We start from the raw sequence: 14,297 nt of genomic DNA, 5'->3' as shown, positions 1-14,297 counted from the left end.
TAACCTATTTGATTAGAACTTTTTTACCATTTGCCCCCCCCCCCAGGTGATTTTTTGGCTAGCTCCGGCATTGTTGCCGCCCTTGTCTACAGTGTTGATCATTGGCTCACTTGGAACAAGAGTTAGCGGATTTTGTGATAAAAGTGAGGGTTGAGAGTGAGCGGTATGGGGGTTGGGTTAGTATGTTAAATTACGGCTGTCTGGGGCGAGTAATTTCCATACATTAATTTTTTTGGCAAATTGCATTTCACTACAGATGGCTTTGTAGCAAATTGCATGAGCGAGCGATTCATTTTTTGCATCGTTCAAACTTTTAGTTAGAAGGGTAAATGTATTGGTTGGTTCAAGAGTTAATAACGGAAACAGCGGCATATACATCATATTTTTGTTTCCTGTTAATGCACAATTCAACTATTTACGTTACAACATGGCAATGGCTGAGGCGACATCGGATCTGCCTTCTTGGCTTGGGGATGTCACGGGCAGCGCACGTCTCGTCCTCCTTGATGGTGGTGATGGATCGACATGAACACGAGGGGAGGGGATCAGGCAACAGCAAGTTGGTTGGTGGGACTCCTCTTTGGCTGTCCGCGGGGAAGTATGATGGAAGGGAGAGAGGGCGTCATGGCGAAGGTGAGGTGGACATCATCCGTTTTGAAAGGAGGGGGCTCCAGTGAGAAATGTCCCGCTACGAGAGAAAACCAGGAAGGGAAGGGTCCAGCAAGAAAAAGGAAGGGTACGTCGTGGGTGATACATTTTTGGACCACGTGTTGGAGATAATATGGTGCATAGTCCGAACAAACCACGTTTTCCCCCAGATTGCCAGAGGGTTGAATTTTGGGGAGCTTGCTGGAGGCCCATTTGATTTTCGAACATGGCGGATGATGAGGAAGAAATGAGCATCGACCTTACAAATGACCAAACTATTTAATTGATTTACTTATACATATTCTAGTACGTGGCAACGCACGGGCAATTTACTAGTTTGACTAGCACACGAGTCTGGTAACTGACTAACTGCGGCTGGCTATGATATTATTTGGGCTATGCGAGTAACTGGGCAGCACATCAATTCTCTTTCCTGGCTAAAGATGCGATGGCTAAGTATAAGAGTGCGGTAGCATTTATTCCAGTACTACGAGAGCTAGTACTAGTACGTGCAGATATGTTATTAACTCTGTATGTAGTACACATATAAGTCTACTGATTATTTATATACAGTTATTTCTTTGTATGATCAGTACATCTTTTAGCATAATTGCGTTAAATTAATATAGAACCAGCATGAAATTTTGGTTTAACACTGCAATATTATTCGGGATAATTGCCATAATTAATTTTAGTAATGCATGATCACATACTGACCAACGTTGTTTGTGGTCATGAATATTGCGGTTAATTTCCCTATGATGTTATTATATGATTAGGTCCTTTTTCGTTATTGCCCAACGGTATTGCAAATTAGGATTTTATTAAATTTGTCATGATGTTAATCAGACCAACGTAGGATTGATATCATGCAATGTCTTTTTTTAATATGGATATTTTCATAATTCATAAATTTAATATCCATGTTATTTATGTTTTATTCAGCTTTGAACCCATCACTTATTTCTGGGCTCCTAAACTCAATTGAGCACCTCAATGGGACTAACTTTCCTACATGGAAGGAGCAGATTTCCATTAACCTTGGGGTCATGTATCTTGACTACGCAATTAGGGAGAAGGCTCCAGTTCCCTTGTCGTCCTCTGATGATGAAAATCTTGCTGAGAGAACTAAGGTTTATGAGGCTAACAAGGAGAAGTGGGAGCGCTCCAATCAATTGCCCCTCATGATCATGAAAAGCACAGTCACTCTTGGGATTACACTACTAGGGAAAAGGCTAGCAGCAGCGCGGGTTTTAGATGTGTCAGTAGCGCGGGTACCCGCGCTACTAATAAGGCGCTACAGCTAACTCATAGCAGTAGCGCGTGCACACCCGCGCTACTGCTACACAAGTGTAGCAGCAGCGCGGTTAGGTGAAGCTCGCTACTGCTAGTAGCGCTAGCGCTCTTTGGCTGGACGCGCTACTGCTACTGTGACGCTGCTGCTAACTTTTATACACTCGCTACTGCTAATTCAAGTAGTTTTTTTTGGCATATTTGTTTTGTATTTGAATAGGCTTTGTAGAAGAATCTTTAGCACATAGAAATGTCATCATGATACACATACAAATGCCTGCGAGACCACAAATGTAATCATAGCATGTACATACAAATAGTCTCATCATAATCATCATCCAACACAAAGTGATATCTTGTCATCATCTCGAAAATAGCGATACATGCAAGTCTCGAATACTTGCAACTACAACAACGTCATCCATCTAAACAAAGGTATACGCAAGAAGTGCTATCACTATGAGTGAGAGCGGAACTATGCAGTACATGAGGTGGCGGTTACGAGTCCTCTCTCGCGCTAGCGTGAACCTCAAGTAACTAGCTTCTCCTTCTTGTCTGCTTTTGAAGCCTTTATGGCTGGCGCCCGTGAACCCATTCACTTGCGCCTGACACTCATGCCACTCGTTGTACACCCCCGGTGTTGGGGAACGTAGCAGAAATTCAAAATTTTCCTACGTGTCACCAAGATCTATCTATGGAGAAACTAGCAACAAGGGGAAGGAGAGTGCATCTACATACCCTTGTAGATCTCTAAGCGGAAGCGTTCAAGTGAACAGGGTTGATGGAGTCGTACTCGTCGTGATTCAAATCACCGATGACCAAGTGCCGAACGGACAGCACCTCCGCGTTCAACACACGTACAGCCCGGTGACGTCTCCCACGCCTTGATCCAGCAAGGAGAGAGGGAGAGGTTGAGGAAGACTCCATCCAACAGCAGCATAACGGCGTGGTGGTGATGGAGGAGCGTGGCAATACTGCAGGGCTTCGCCAAGCACCGCGAGATATGAGGAGAAAGAGAGGGAGGGCTGCACCAACAGGCAGAGATTGAATCACGTGTTATGGGAAGCCCTAGGCCTCACTATATATAGGGGAGAGGGAGGAGGGTGCGCCCCCTTTAGGGTTCCCACCCTAGGGGGTGCGGCAGCCCTAGATGGGTCTTGGGGTGGCGGCCAAGGGAGGATTCCCTTCCCCCCAAGGCACCTAGGAGGTGCCTTCCCCTCCTAGGACTCTTCCTTTAGGGTTTCCCCCACCCTAGGCGCATGGGCCCTAGGGGAAGTGGCGCCCCAGCCCACTTTGGGCTGGATCCCTTCCCACTTCAGCGCATGGGGCCCTCCGGGATAGGTGGCCCCACCCGGTGGACCCCCCGGGACCCTTCCGGTGGTCCCGGTACAATACCGATGACCCCGAAACTTGTCCCGATGGCCGAAGTAGGACTTCCCATATATAAATCTTTACCTCCGGACCATTCCGGAACTCCTCGTGACGTCCGGGATCTCATCCGGGACTCCGAACAACATTCGATAACCACATACAAGCTTCCTTTATAACCCTAGCGTCATTGAACCTTAAGTGTGTAGACCCTACGGGTTCGGGAGACATGCAGACATGACCGAGATGTTCTCCGGTCAATAACCAACAGCGGGATCTGGATACCCATGTTGGCTCCCACATGTTTCACGATGATCTCATCGGATGAACCACGATGTCAAGGACTTAATCAATCCCGTATACAATTCCCTTTGTCTATCGGTACGATACTTGCCCGAGATTCGATCGTCGGTATCCTGATACCTTGTTCAATCTCGTTACCGACAAGTCTCTTTACTCGTTCCATAACACATCATCCCGTGATCAACCCCTTGGTCACATTGTGCACATTATGATGATGTCCTACCGAGTGGGCCCAGAGATACCTCTCCGTTTACACGGAGTGACAAATCCCAGTCTCGATTCATGCCAACCCAACAGACACTTTCAGAGATACCTGTAATGCAGCACCTTTATAGCCACCCAGTTACGTTGTGACGTTTGGTACACCCAAAGCATTCCTACGGTATCCGGGAGTTGCACAATCTCATGGTCTAAGGAAAAGATACTTGACATTAGAAAAGCTTTAGCATACGAACTACACGATCTTTGTGCTAGGCTTAGGATTGGGTCTTGTCCATCACATCATTCTCCTAATGACGTGATCCCGTTATTAACGACATCCAATGTCCATGGTCAGGAAACCGTAACCATCTATTGATCAACGAGCTAGTCAACTAGAGGCTTACTAGGGACATGGTGTTGTCTATATATCCACACATGTATCTGAGTTTCCTATCAATACAATTATAGCATGGACAATAAACGATTATCATGAACAAGGAAATATAATAATAACCAATTTATTATTGCCTCTAGGGCATATTTCCAACAGTCTCCCACTTGCACTAGAGTCAATAATCTAGTTCACATCGCCATGTGATTAACACTCACGGGTCACATCGCCATGTAACCAACATCCAAAGAGTTTACTAGAGTCAATAATCTAGTTCACATCACTATGTGATTAACACTCAATGAGTTCTGGGTTTGATCATGTTATGCTTTTGAGAGATGTTATAGTCAACGGGTCTGAACCTTTCAGATCCGTGTGTGCTTTACAAATCTCTAGTTAATCTCCTAGATGCAGCTACCACGCTCTATTTGGAGCTATTCCAAATAACTGTTCTACTTGGAGCTATTCTAAATTGTTTCTCCATTATACGTATCTGGTATCTCTATTCAGAGCTATCCGGATAGGTGTTAAGCTTGCATCGTCGTAACTCTTTACGTCGAACTCTTTATCACCTCCATAACCGAGAAAATTCCTCAGTCCACTAGTTACTAAGGATAACTTTGACCGCTGTACTGTGATCCATTCTTGGATCACTCTTGTACCCCTTGACTGACTCATGGCAAGGCACACTTCAGGTGCGGTACTCAGCATGGCATACTGTAGAGCCTATGTCTTAAGCATAGGGGACGACCTTCGTCCTTTCTCCCTATTCTGCCGTGGTCGAGCTTTAAGTCTTAACTTCGTACCTTACAACTCAGGCAAGAACTTCTTCTTTGACTGATCCATCTTGAACACCTTCAAGATCATGTCAAGGTATGTGCTCATTTGAAAGTACCATTAAGCGTTTTGATCTATCCTTATAGATCTTGATGCTCAACATTCAAGTAGCTTAATCCAGGCTTTCCATGGAAAAACACCTTTCAAATAACCCTATATGCTTTCTAGAAATTCTACATCATTTCTGATCAACAATATGTCAACAACATATACTCATCAGAAATTCTATAGTGCTCCCACTCACTTCTTTGGAAATACAAGTTTCTCATAAACTTTGTATACACCAAAATCTTTGATCATCTCATCAAAGCGCACATTCCAACTCCGAGATGCTTACTCCAGTCCTTAGAAGGATTGCTGGAGCTTTGCATACCTTTTAGCATCCTTAGGATCGGCAAAACCTTTCTGATTGTATTTCATACAACCTTTCCTTACGACTGGTAAGGAAACTCGTTTTGACATCCATCTGCCAGATTTCTTAAACGCAGCTTGTGCTAATGTGATTCCGGCGGACTTTAAGCATCGCTACGGATGAGAAAATCTCATCGTAGTCAACTCCTTGAACTTGTGAAAAACTCTTCGCCACAAGTCGAGCTTCATAGACGGTGGCATTACCGTCCACGTCCGTCTTCTTCTTAAAGATCCATTTATCTTAATGGCTTGCCGATCATTGGGCAAGTCCACCAAAGTCCATGCTTTGTTCTGATACATGGATCCTATCTCGGATTTCATGGTTTCTTAACCATTTGTCGGAATTTGGGCCCACCATCGCTTCTCCATAGCTTGTAGGTTCATTGTTGTCTAGCAACATGACCTTCAAGACAGGATTACTGTACCACTCTGAAGTAGTATGTATCCTTGTCACCCTACGAGGTACGGCAGTGACTTGATCCGAAACTTCATGATCACTATCATAAGCTTCTACTTCAATTGGTGTAGGTGCCACATGAACAACTTCCTGTGCCCTGATACACACTGGTTGAAGTGATGGTTCAATAACCATATCAAGTCTCCACCATCCTCCCACTCAACTCTTTCGAGAGAAACCTTTCCTCGAGAAAGGACCCGATTCAAGAAACAATCCATATTGCTTTCGGATCTGAATTAGGAGGTATACCCAACTGTTTTGGGTGTCCTATGAAGATGCATTTTATCCGCTTTGGGGTAGAGCTTATCAATCCTGAAACTTTTTCACATAAGCATCGCAGCCCCAAACCTTTAAGAAACGACAACTTAGGTTTCTCTAAACCATAATTCATACGGTGTCATCTCAACAGAATTACGTGGTGCCCTATTTAAAGTGAATGTGGTTGTCTCTAATGCCTAACCCATGAACGATAGTGGTAATTCGATAAGAGACATCATGGTACGCACCATATCTAATAGGGTGCAACTATGATGTTCGGACACACCATCACACTATGGTGTTCTAGGCGGTATTAATTGTGAAACAATTTCCACAATGTCTTAATTGTGTGCCAAAACTCGTAACTCAGATATTCATCTCTATGATCATATCATAGACATTTTATCCTCTTGTCACAATGATCTTCTACTTCACTCTGAAATTACTTGAACCATTCAATAATTCAGACTTGTGTTTTATCAAGTAAATATTCTCAACATCTACTCGAATCATCTGTGAAGTAAGAACATAACGATATTCACTGCATGCCTCAGCACTCATTGGACTGCACACATCAAAATGTGTTGCTTCCAACAAGTTGCTATCTTGTTCCATTTTACTGAAACCGAGGCTTTTCAGTCATCTTGCCTATGTGGTATGATTTGCATATCTCAAGTGATTCAAAATCAAGTGAGTCCAAACGATCCATCTGCATGGAGTTTCTTCATGCGTATACACCAATAGACATGGTTCGCATGTCTCAAACTTTTCAAAAAACGAGTGAGTCCAAAGATCCATCAACATGGAGCTTCTTCATGCGTTTTATACCATTATGACTTACATGGCAGTGCCACAAGTAAGTGGTACTATCATTACTATCTTTTGGCATGAAAATGTGTATCACTACGATCGAGATTCAATAAACCATTTTTAGGTGCAAGACCATTGAAGGTTTTATTCAAATAAATAGAGTAACCATTATTCTCTTTAAATGAATAACCGTATTGCGATAGACATAATCCAATCATGTCTATGCTCAACGCAAACACCAAATGACAATTATTCAGGTTTAATACTAATCTTGACGGTAGAGGGAGCGTGCGATGTTTGATCACATCAAACTTGGAAACACTTCCAACACATATCGTCAGCTCACCTTTAGCTAGTCTCCGTTTATTCCGTAGCTTTTATTTCGAGTTACTGAACCGGTATCTAATACCCAGGTGCTACTAGGAGTACTAGTAAAGTACACATCAACACAATGTATATCCAATATACTTCTATCGACCTTGCTAGCCTTCTCATCTACCAAGTATCTAGGGTAATTCCGCTCTAGTGACTATTCCCCTTATCACAGAAGCACTTAGTCTCGGGTTTGGGTTCAACCTTGGGTTTCTTCACTGGAGCAGCAGCTGATTTGCAGTTTCATGAAGTATCCCTTCTTGCCCTTGCCCTTCTTGAAACTAGTGGTTTCACCAACCATCAACAATTGATGCTCCTTCTTGATTTCTACTTTCGCGATGTCAAACAACGCGAATACCTCAAGGATCATCATCTCTATCCTTGATATGTTATAGTTCATCATGAAGCTCTAGCAGCTTGGTGGCAATGACTTTGGGGAAACATCACTATCTCATCTGGAAGATCAACTCCCACTCGATTCAAGTGATTGTTGCACTCAGACAATCTGAGCACAAGCTCAACGATTGAGCTTTTCTCCCTTAGTTTGCAGGCTAAGAAAATCGTCGGAGGTCTCATACCTCTTGACGTGGGCACGAGCCTGAAATCCCAATTTCAGCCCTTGAAACATCTCATATGTTCCGCGATGTTTCGAAAATGTCTTTAGTGCCTCAACTCTAAACCGTTTAACATTACCGAACTATCATGTAGTCATGAAAACGTGTGTGTCAAATGTTCACAACATCCACAGACAACATTCGAGGTTCAGCACACTGAGCGGTGCATTAAGGACATAAGCCTTCTATGAAGCAATGAGGACAATCCTCAATTTACGGACCTAGTCCGCATAATTGCTACTATCAACTTTCAACTAATTTTTCTCTAGGAACATATCTAAACAGTAGAACTATAGCGTGATCTACGACACAATTTGCAAAAGACCTTTTGACTATGTTCAGGATAATTAAGTTCATCTTATGAACTCCCACTTAGATAGACATCCCTCTAGTCATCTAAGTGATTACATGATCCGAGTAAACTAGGCCGTGTCCGATCATCACGTGAGACGGACTAGCCAACGTCGGTGAACATATTCATGTTGATCGTATCTTCTATACGACTCATGCTCGACCTTTCGGTCTTCTGTGTTTCGAGGCCATGTCTGTACATGCTAGGCTCGTCAAGTTAACCCTAAGTGTATTGCATGTGTAAATCTGTCTTACACCCGTTGTATGTGAACGTAAGGATCTATCACACCCGATCATCACGTGGTGCTTCGAAGCGATGAACTGTAGCAACGGTGCACAGTTAGGGGAGAACACTTCTTGAAATTGTTGTAAGGGATCATCTTATTTACTACCGTCGTTCTAAGTAAACAAGATGCATAAACATAATAAACATCACATGCAATTATATAGTAGTGACATGATATGGCCAATATCATATAGCTCCATTGATCTCCATCTTGGGGCTCCATGATCATCTTGTCACGTCATCGACATGCAAGTCGCGATTCCTATTACAAGAACATGATCAATCTCATACATCACATATATCATTCATCACATCCTTTTGGCCATACCACATCACATAGCATACCCTGCAAAAACAAGTTAGACGTCCTCTAATTGTTGTTTGCATGTTTTACGTGGCTGCTATGGGTTTCTAGCAAGAACGTTTCTTACCTACGCAAAACCACAACGTGATATGCCAATTGCTATTTACCCTTCATAAGGACCCTTTTCATCAAATCTGTTCCGACTAAAGTGGGAGAGACTGGCACCCGCTAGCCACCTTATGCACCTAGTGCATGTTTGTCGGTGGAACCGGTCTCACGTAAGAGTACGTGTAAGGTTGGTCCGGGCCGCTTCATCCCACGATGCCGCCGAATCAAGATAAGACTAGTAACGGCAAGCATATTGAACAAAATCAACGCCCACAACTACTTTGTGTTCTACTCGTGCATAGAAACTACGCATAGACCTAGCTCATGATGCCACTGTTGGGGAACGTAGCAGAAATTCAAAATTTTCCTACGTGTCACCAAGATCTATCTATGGAGAAACTAGCAACGAGGGGAAGGAGAGTGCATCTACATACCCTTGTAGATCACTAAGCAGAAGCGTTCAAGTGAACAGGGTTGATGGAGTCGTACTCGTCGTGATTCAAATCACCGATGACCAAGTGCCGAACGGACAGCACCTCCGCGTTCAACACACGTACAGCCCGGTGACGTCTCCTACGCCTTGATCCAGCAAGGAGAGAGGGAGAGGTTGAGGAAGACTCCATCGAATAGCAGCATAACGGCGTGGTGGTGATGGAGGAGCGTGGCAATACTGCAGGGCTTCGCCAAGCACCGCGAGATATGAGGAGAAAGAGAGGGAGGGCTGCACCAACAGGCAGAGATCGAATCACGTGTTATGGGCAGCCCTAGGCCTCACTATATATAGGGGAGAGGGAGGAGGGTGCGCCCCCTCTAGGGTTCCCACCCTAGGGGGTGCGGCAGCCCTAGATGGGTCTTGGGGTGGAGGCCAAGGGAGGATTCCCTTCCCCCCAAGGCACCTAGGAGGTGCCTTCCCCTCCTAGGACTCTTCCTTTAGGGTTTCCCCCACCCTGGGCGCATGGGCCCTAGGGGAAGTGGCGCCCCAGCCCACTTTGGGCTGGATCCCTTCCCACTTCAGCCCATGGGGCCCTCCGGGATAGGTGGCCCCACCCGGTGGACCCCCGGGACCCTTCCGGTGGTCCCGGTACAATACCGATGACCCCGAAACTTGTCCCGATGGCCGAAGCAGGACTTCCCATATATAAATCTTTACCTCCGGACCATTCCGGAACTCCTCGTGACGTTCGGGATCTCATCCGGGACTCCGAACAACATTTGGTAACCACATACAAGCTTCCTTTATAACCCTAGCGTCATCGAACCTTAAGTGTGTAGACCCTACGGGTTCGGGAGACATGCAGACATGACCGAGATGTTCTCCGGTCAATAACCAACAGCAGGATCTGGATACCCATGTTGGCTCCCACATGTTCCACGATGATCTCATCGGATGAACCACGATGTCAAGGACTTAATCAATCCCGTATACAATTCCCTTTGTCTATCGGTACGATACTTGCCCGAGATTCGATCGTCGGTATCCTGATACCTTGTTCAATCTCGTTACCGGCAAGTCTCTTTACTCGTTCCATAACACATCATCCCGTGATCAACCCCTTGGTCACATTGTGCACATTATGATGATGTCCTACCGAGTGGGCCCAGAGATACCTCTCCGTTTACACGGAGTGACAAATCCCAGTCTCGATTCGTGCCAACCCAACAGACACTTTCGGAGATACCTGTAATGCACCTTTATAGCCACCCAGTTATGTTGTGACGTTTGGTACACCCAAAGCATTCCTACGGTATCCGGGAGTTGCACAATCTCATGGTCTAAGGAAAAGATACTTGACATTAGAAAAGCTTTAGCATACGAACTACACGATCTTTGTGCTAGGCTTAGGATTGGGTCTTGTCCATCACATCATTCTCCTAATGACGTGATCCCGTTATCAACGACATCCAATGTCCATGGTCAGGAAACCGTAACCATCTATTGATCAATGAGCTAGTCAACTAGAGGCTTACTAGGGACATGGTGTTGTCTATATATCCACACATGTATCTGAGTTTCCTATCAATACAATTATAGCATGGACAATAAACGATTATCATGAACAAGGAAATATAATAATAACCAATTTATTATTGCCTCTAGGGCATATTTCCAACACCCGGAACCTTCCCTTTGTACACGACATAGCATTTCCATCTCGCCATCAAGAAACTAGGTACCTGTTAGAGATGCATGTTCATGAAGAGGATGTACAATTATATATATGCAACAAAATATACTAGAGCAACACCGAAAAAGAAAGGGTTAGCAACTAGATGCAACATATACAGTATGCAAATTAATTAACTAGAGGTACGCAGGTCATCATACGCAAACTAACAAAGTAGCGTTACGCAAGTTCGGCAGGGACCGTGGACGATCACAAAGTTTCATCGCTACAAAAAGTATACAAGTTCAACCGACACATATCATCATCATCGGCATCATAAATCACTAGAAGTTCCATCCTTCCATATCATCGAGGACGAACCCTAGCTTCTTGAACGGCGTGAGGTCTAGACGTTGCATGCCTATGCGAGTTCGGACGTCAGCTCGCGATATAGGGCCGTGGTGGAACATCCCCTTCTCATCGACGACTTCTTTCATGATGATCGTCGCAATGTCGCTTTGGATGCGAAAGAAGTCATCTCTAAGTTTATAATTCGCTTCTCCATGAGATTCTAGCCACTTGTGGATATGATCATCATTTCTGCTATTAATGCGAAGCTTTTGGTGATCCGTGTTGAACTGAATCATGAGATGGACGATGTAGAATCCATCCTTCTTGCTTGGTTTTGGGACATGGATGCAAGAGAAGTTAGTTTTATGCGCGAAACCCATCTTCTTGTTCCTTTGTTTCTTGATATGCACATGGCCACCTCTAAAGCTGAAGCCTTGGAGAGCATCATCTAGAATATTCATTATGTGGGTGTAGTCCTTTTTCTCGTAGTCTCTGGAAGGGTCAAAATACACGGCGTGGGAGACTTGCGGGTAAAGAACGATAAGGACGGCGCGCCCGTTGCTGCGGGGAAAAGACACCTCAAATTATTCCCCATATGAGAGAGAAGGAATGTTTGAAATGTACGAAAGGGTTGTCCGGAACTGACTTACTTTGGATGATAAGGCACGAGGACAATTTCCCGGTCCTTATTCTGTACCATGAAATTTTGGAGGTACTCCCTAGCAGTTTCACGCTCAAAGTCGCCGAGACTCAAGAAAGACTCGTGCATGTAGTACGGATCTGCCACACAGATTTGCGAGACTTCTTCACTCTTCATGACGGAGCTCATATGTAGCGCAAAAAGGCGGACGATAGTAAAATCAAGCCGCCTTGTTAGAAACATCTCAAAGATATGGTCAAACCACAGGAAGAACACCTCCGCGGGTCGTGTGTCGACGTAGCACTTCCCCTTAGGCACATGAGCCGTGTATGTCGGATATCCTGGATCCTTTGAGGCTAGTAGGCTTTTCTCAGTCGACAGCACATGGTCGTGCAGTCTCCTGAGATCCCCTGATAGTGCCTCCAGCGGTTTCGGCGGTAGCATCGGCTCGCCCGTGAGATGGAACATGACCGCACCTTTCACGAGTACACGCTCTTCAGAATGCATCGTCTGGCTGCTGTGTGCTCTGGCTTGTTTGGAGGCAGTTACCTTCCCCGATCTCTTCCTCTCCTTTTTCTTGGACACACCTTCCAGACCCTTCCTTAACCCCTGCCCAAGTGTTCCCGGGCTAAGTACTGAACGACCCTCGCTCCCAGCTAGTTGAGCCTGTGTTGGGGCGGCATCTTCAGGCGTGTCCTGTGAGGATTTCATGAAGAGACACTTTTTGCAATCTGGTCCATATTGCGGCCGCTGGTCCAACGGGAGTCCCTTAAGTTCGTTCAAGGCCCGATTGAGAGGGGTGTCCCACTTGGGCCTCATCGGAGAAGTAGGGCTTTTGGCTGCAAGCCGGTGTTGCTTCTCCAGTAGTCTAATCAATTTCCTCGTGATCTTGTCCGTGTAAAAAACCTTTTTCTCCTTGTCCCACTTGTAGCGGGCCCTGATGAAGTCATGCTCCAAGGGGTTGGTGAACTTCGCGAAGGGGTCTGGGAGACCCGCAGCTTCACGTTCCGCATCCTCCTTATCCCATATGGGCCTTTTACCGAGGTAGCCACGGCTTCCGAGGCGATGCTTCCCCGTGTTCCTTTGCTGAAGGCTTTTGAATTTCGCAGCCTTAGCCTTGGCTTCCTCGGTAGTGCAAGTGTCCTTGAACTTTTCGAACTCCTCTTCCGTAAGTGTCGGATTTTCCTCCAGAATCTTGGACAGGGGTTCATCAGCCTCAATAGCTCGTTTCACCCTCCCTTTCCAGGAGGCCAAATCATTGCTGAACATGCCCATGGCGTGATTGTTAATCTTTTTCATCTTCGGATCATCCCACGGTTGTTCTATGTTATCATCCCGGTCGGGGAACTTGAATCTCTTGTGCAACTTCGTTAGGAGCAACTGCGTCAAATGTTCTTTACTCCTTAAGTCATCATCGTTGATGCTCGCGCATTCCCGTAGGATGCATCCTACTTGGTTCCCATAGCACTTGCGAGGTTCTTCCGGCTCTAATGGCTCAAACTTGCCAGGTGCCATCTTTGTGATCACAAGTCGTCCAATCCCTAGTTTGTTAGGTTTTCGTATCCTCTGCTTCTTATGCTTCCTCTTTTCGGTAGCGGCATCGGGGCCGGTACCTTCCCCGCCGGTACCTTCCCCACCGGTCTCGATGCCGCCATCGATGCCGGCGCCGTCGGTGTCGATGTCGGCGTCAGTACCATCATCGAGGCCGACCTGCAAACCTTGCTTAGCAGTCAAATAGTCGAGGTACTCTTGTTCACCCTCATAATCCATCTCGTCTGCATCTTGGTCAGAAGGCCCAGTTTCTTCGTTGTTCGACATGTTTCCTATGATTAAGTGTCCTCATTTATTTCTAAAAGTATGAATAAATGAGAAATGACATAAAAAGAAATCTATGTGCCAGCACTCGATATGCCAACTATGTAGCACAAATCATGCCTTTATTCACGGGAAATTTCGGCATGACCTTTGCTAAAAAATGGACATATCGAGCGCCTGAAATTCACCGGAACGGAAATGAATCAACATTCCGGCATAACATAGGCCACTCGGATCATTTTCCAAACATGACATGTCCAAAACATGACATATGCACATATCACATGTCCAGTTCAAATTTGCATATAAATTCAGCTAATTTTGAAACCTAGCTAAATTCATAACTAAATAGATAACCTAATTAATTAACATAA

The sequence above is a fragment of the Triticum dicoccoides genome, chromosome 5B (assembly GCF_002162155.2).
Source record: "Triticum dicoccoides isolate Atlit2015 ecotype Zavitan chromosome 5B, WEW_v2.0, whole genome shotgun sequence".
NCBI lineage: Eukaryota > Viridiplantae > Streptophyta > Magnoliopsida > Poales > Poaceae > Triticum > Triticum dicoccoides.
Note: the sequence above shows the minus strand (reverse complement) of the source record.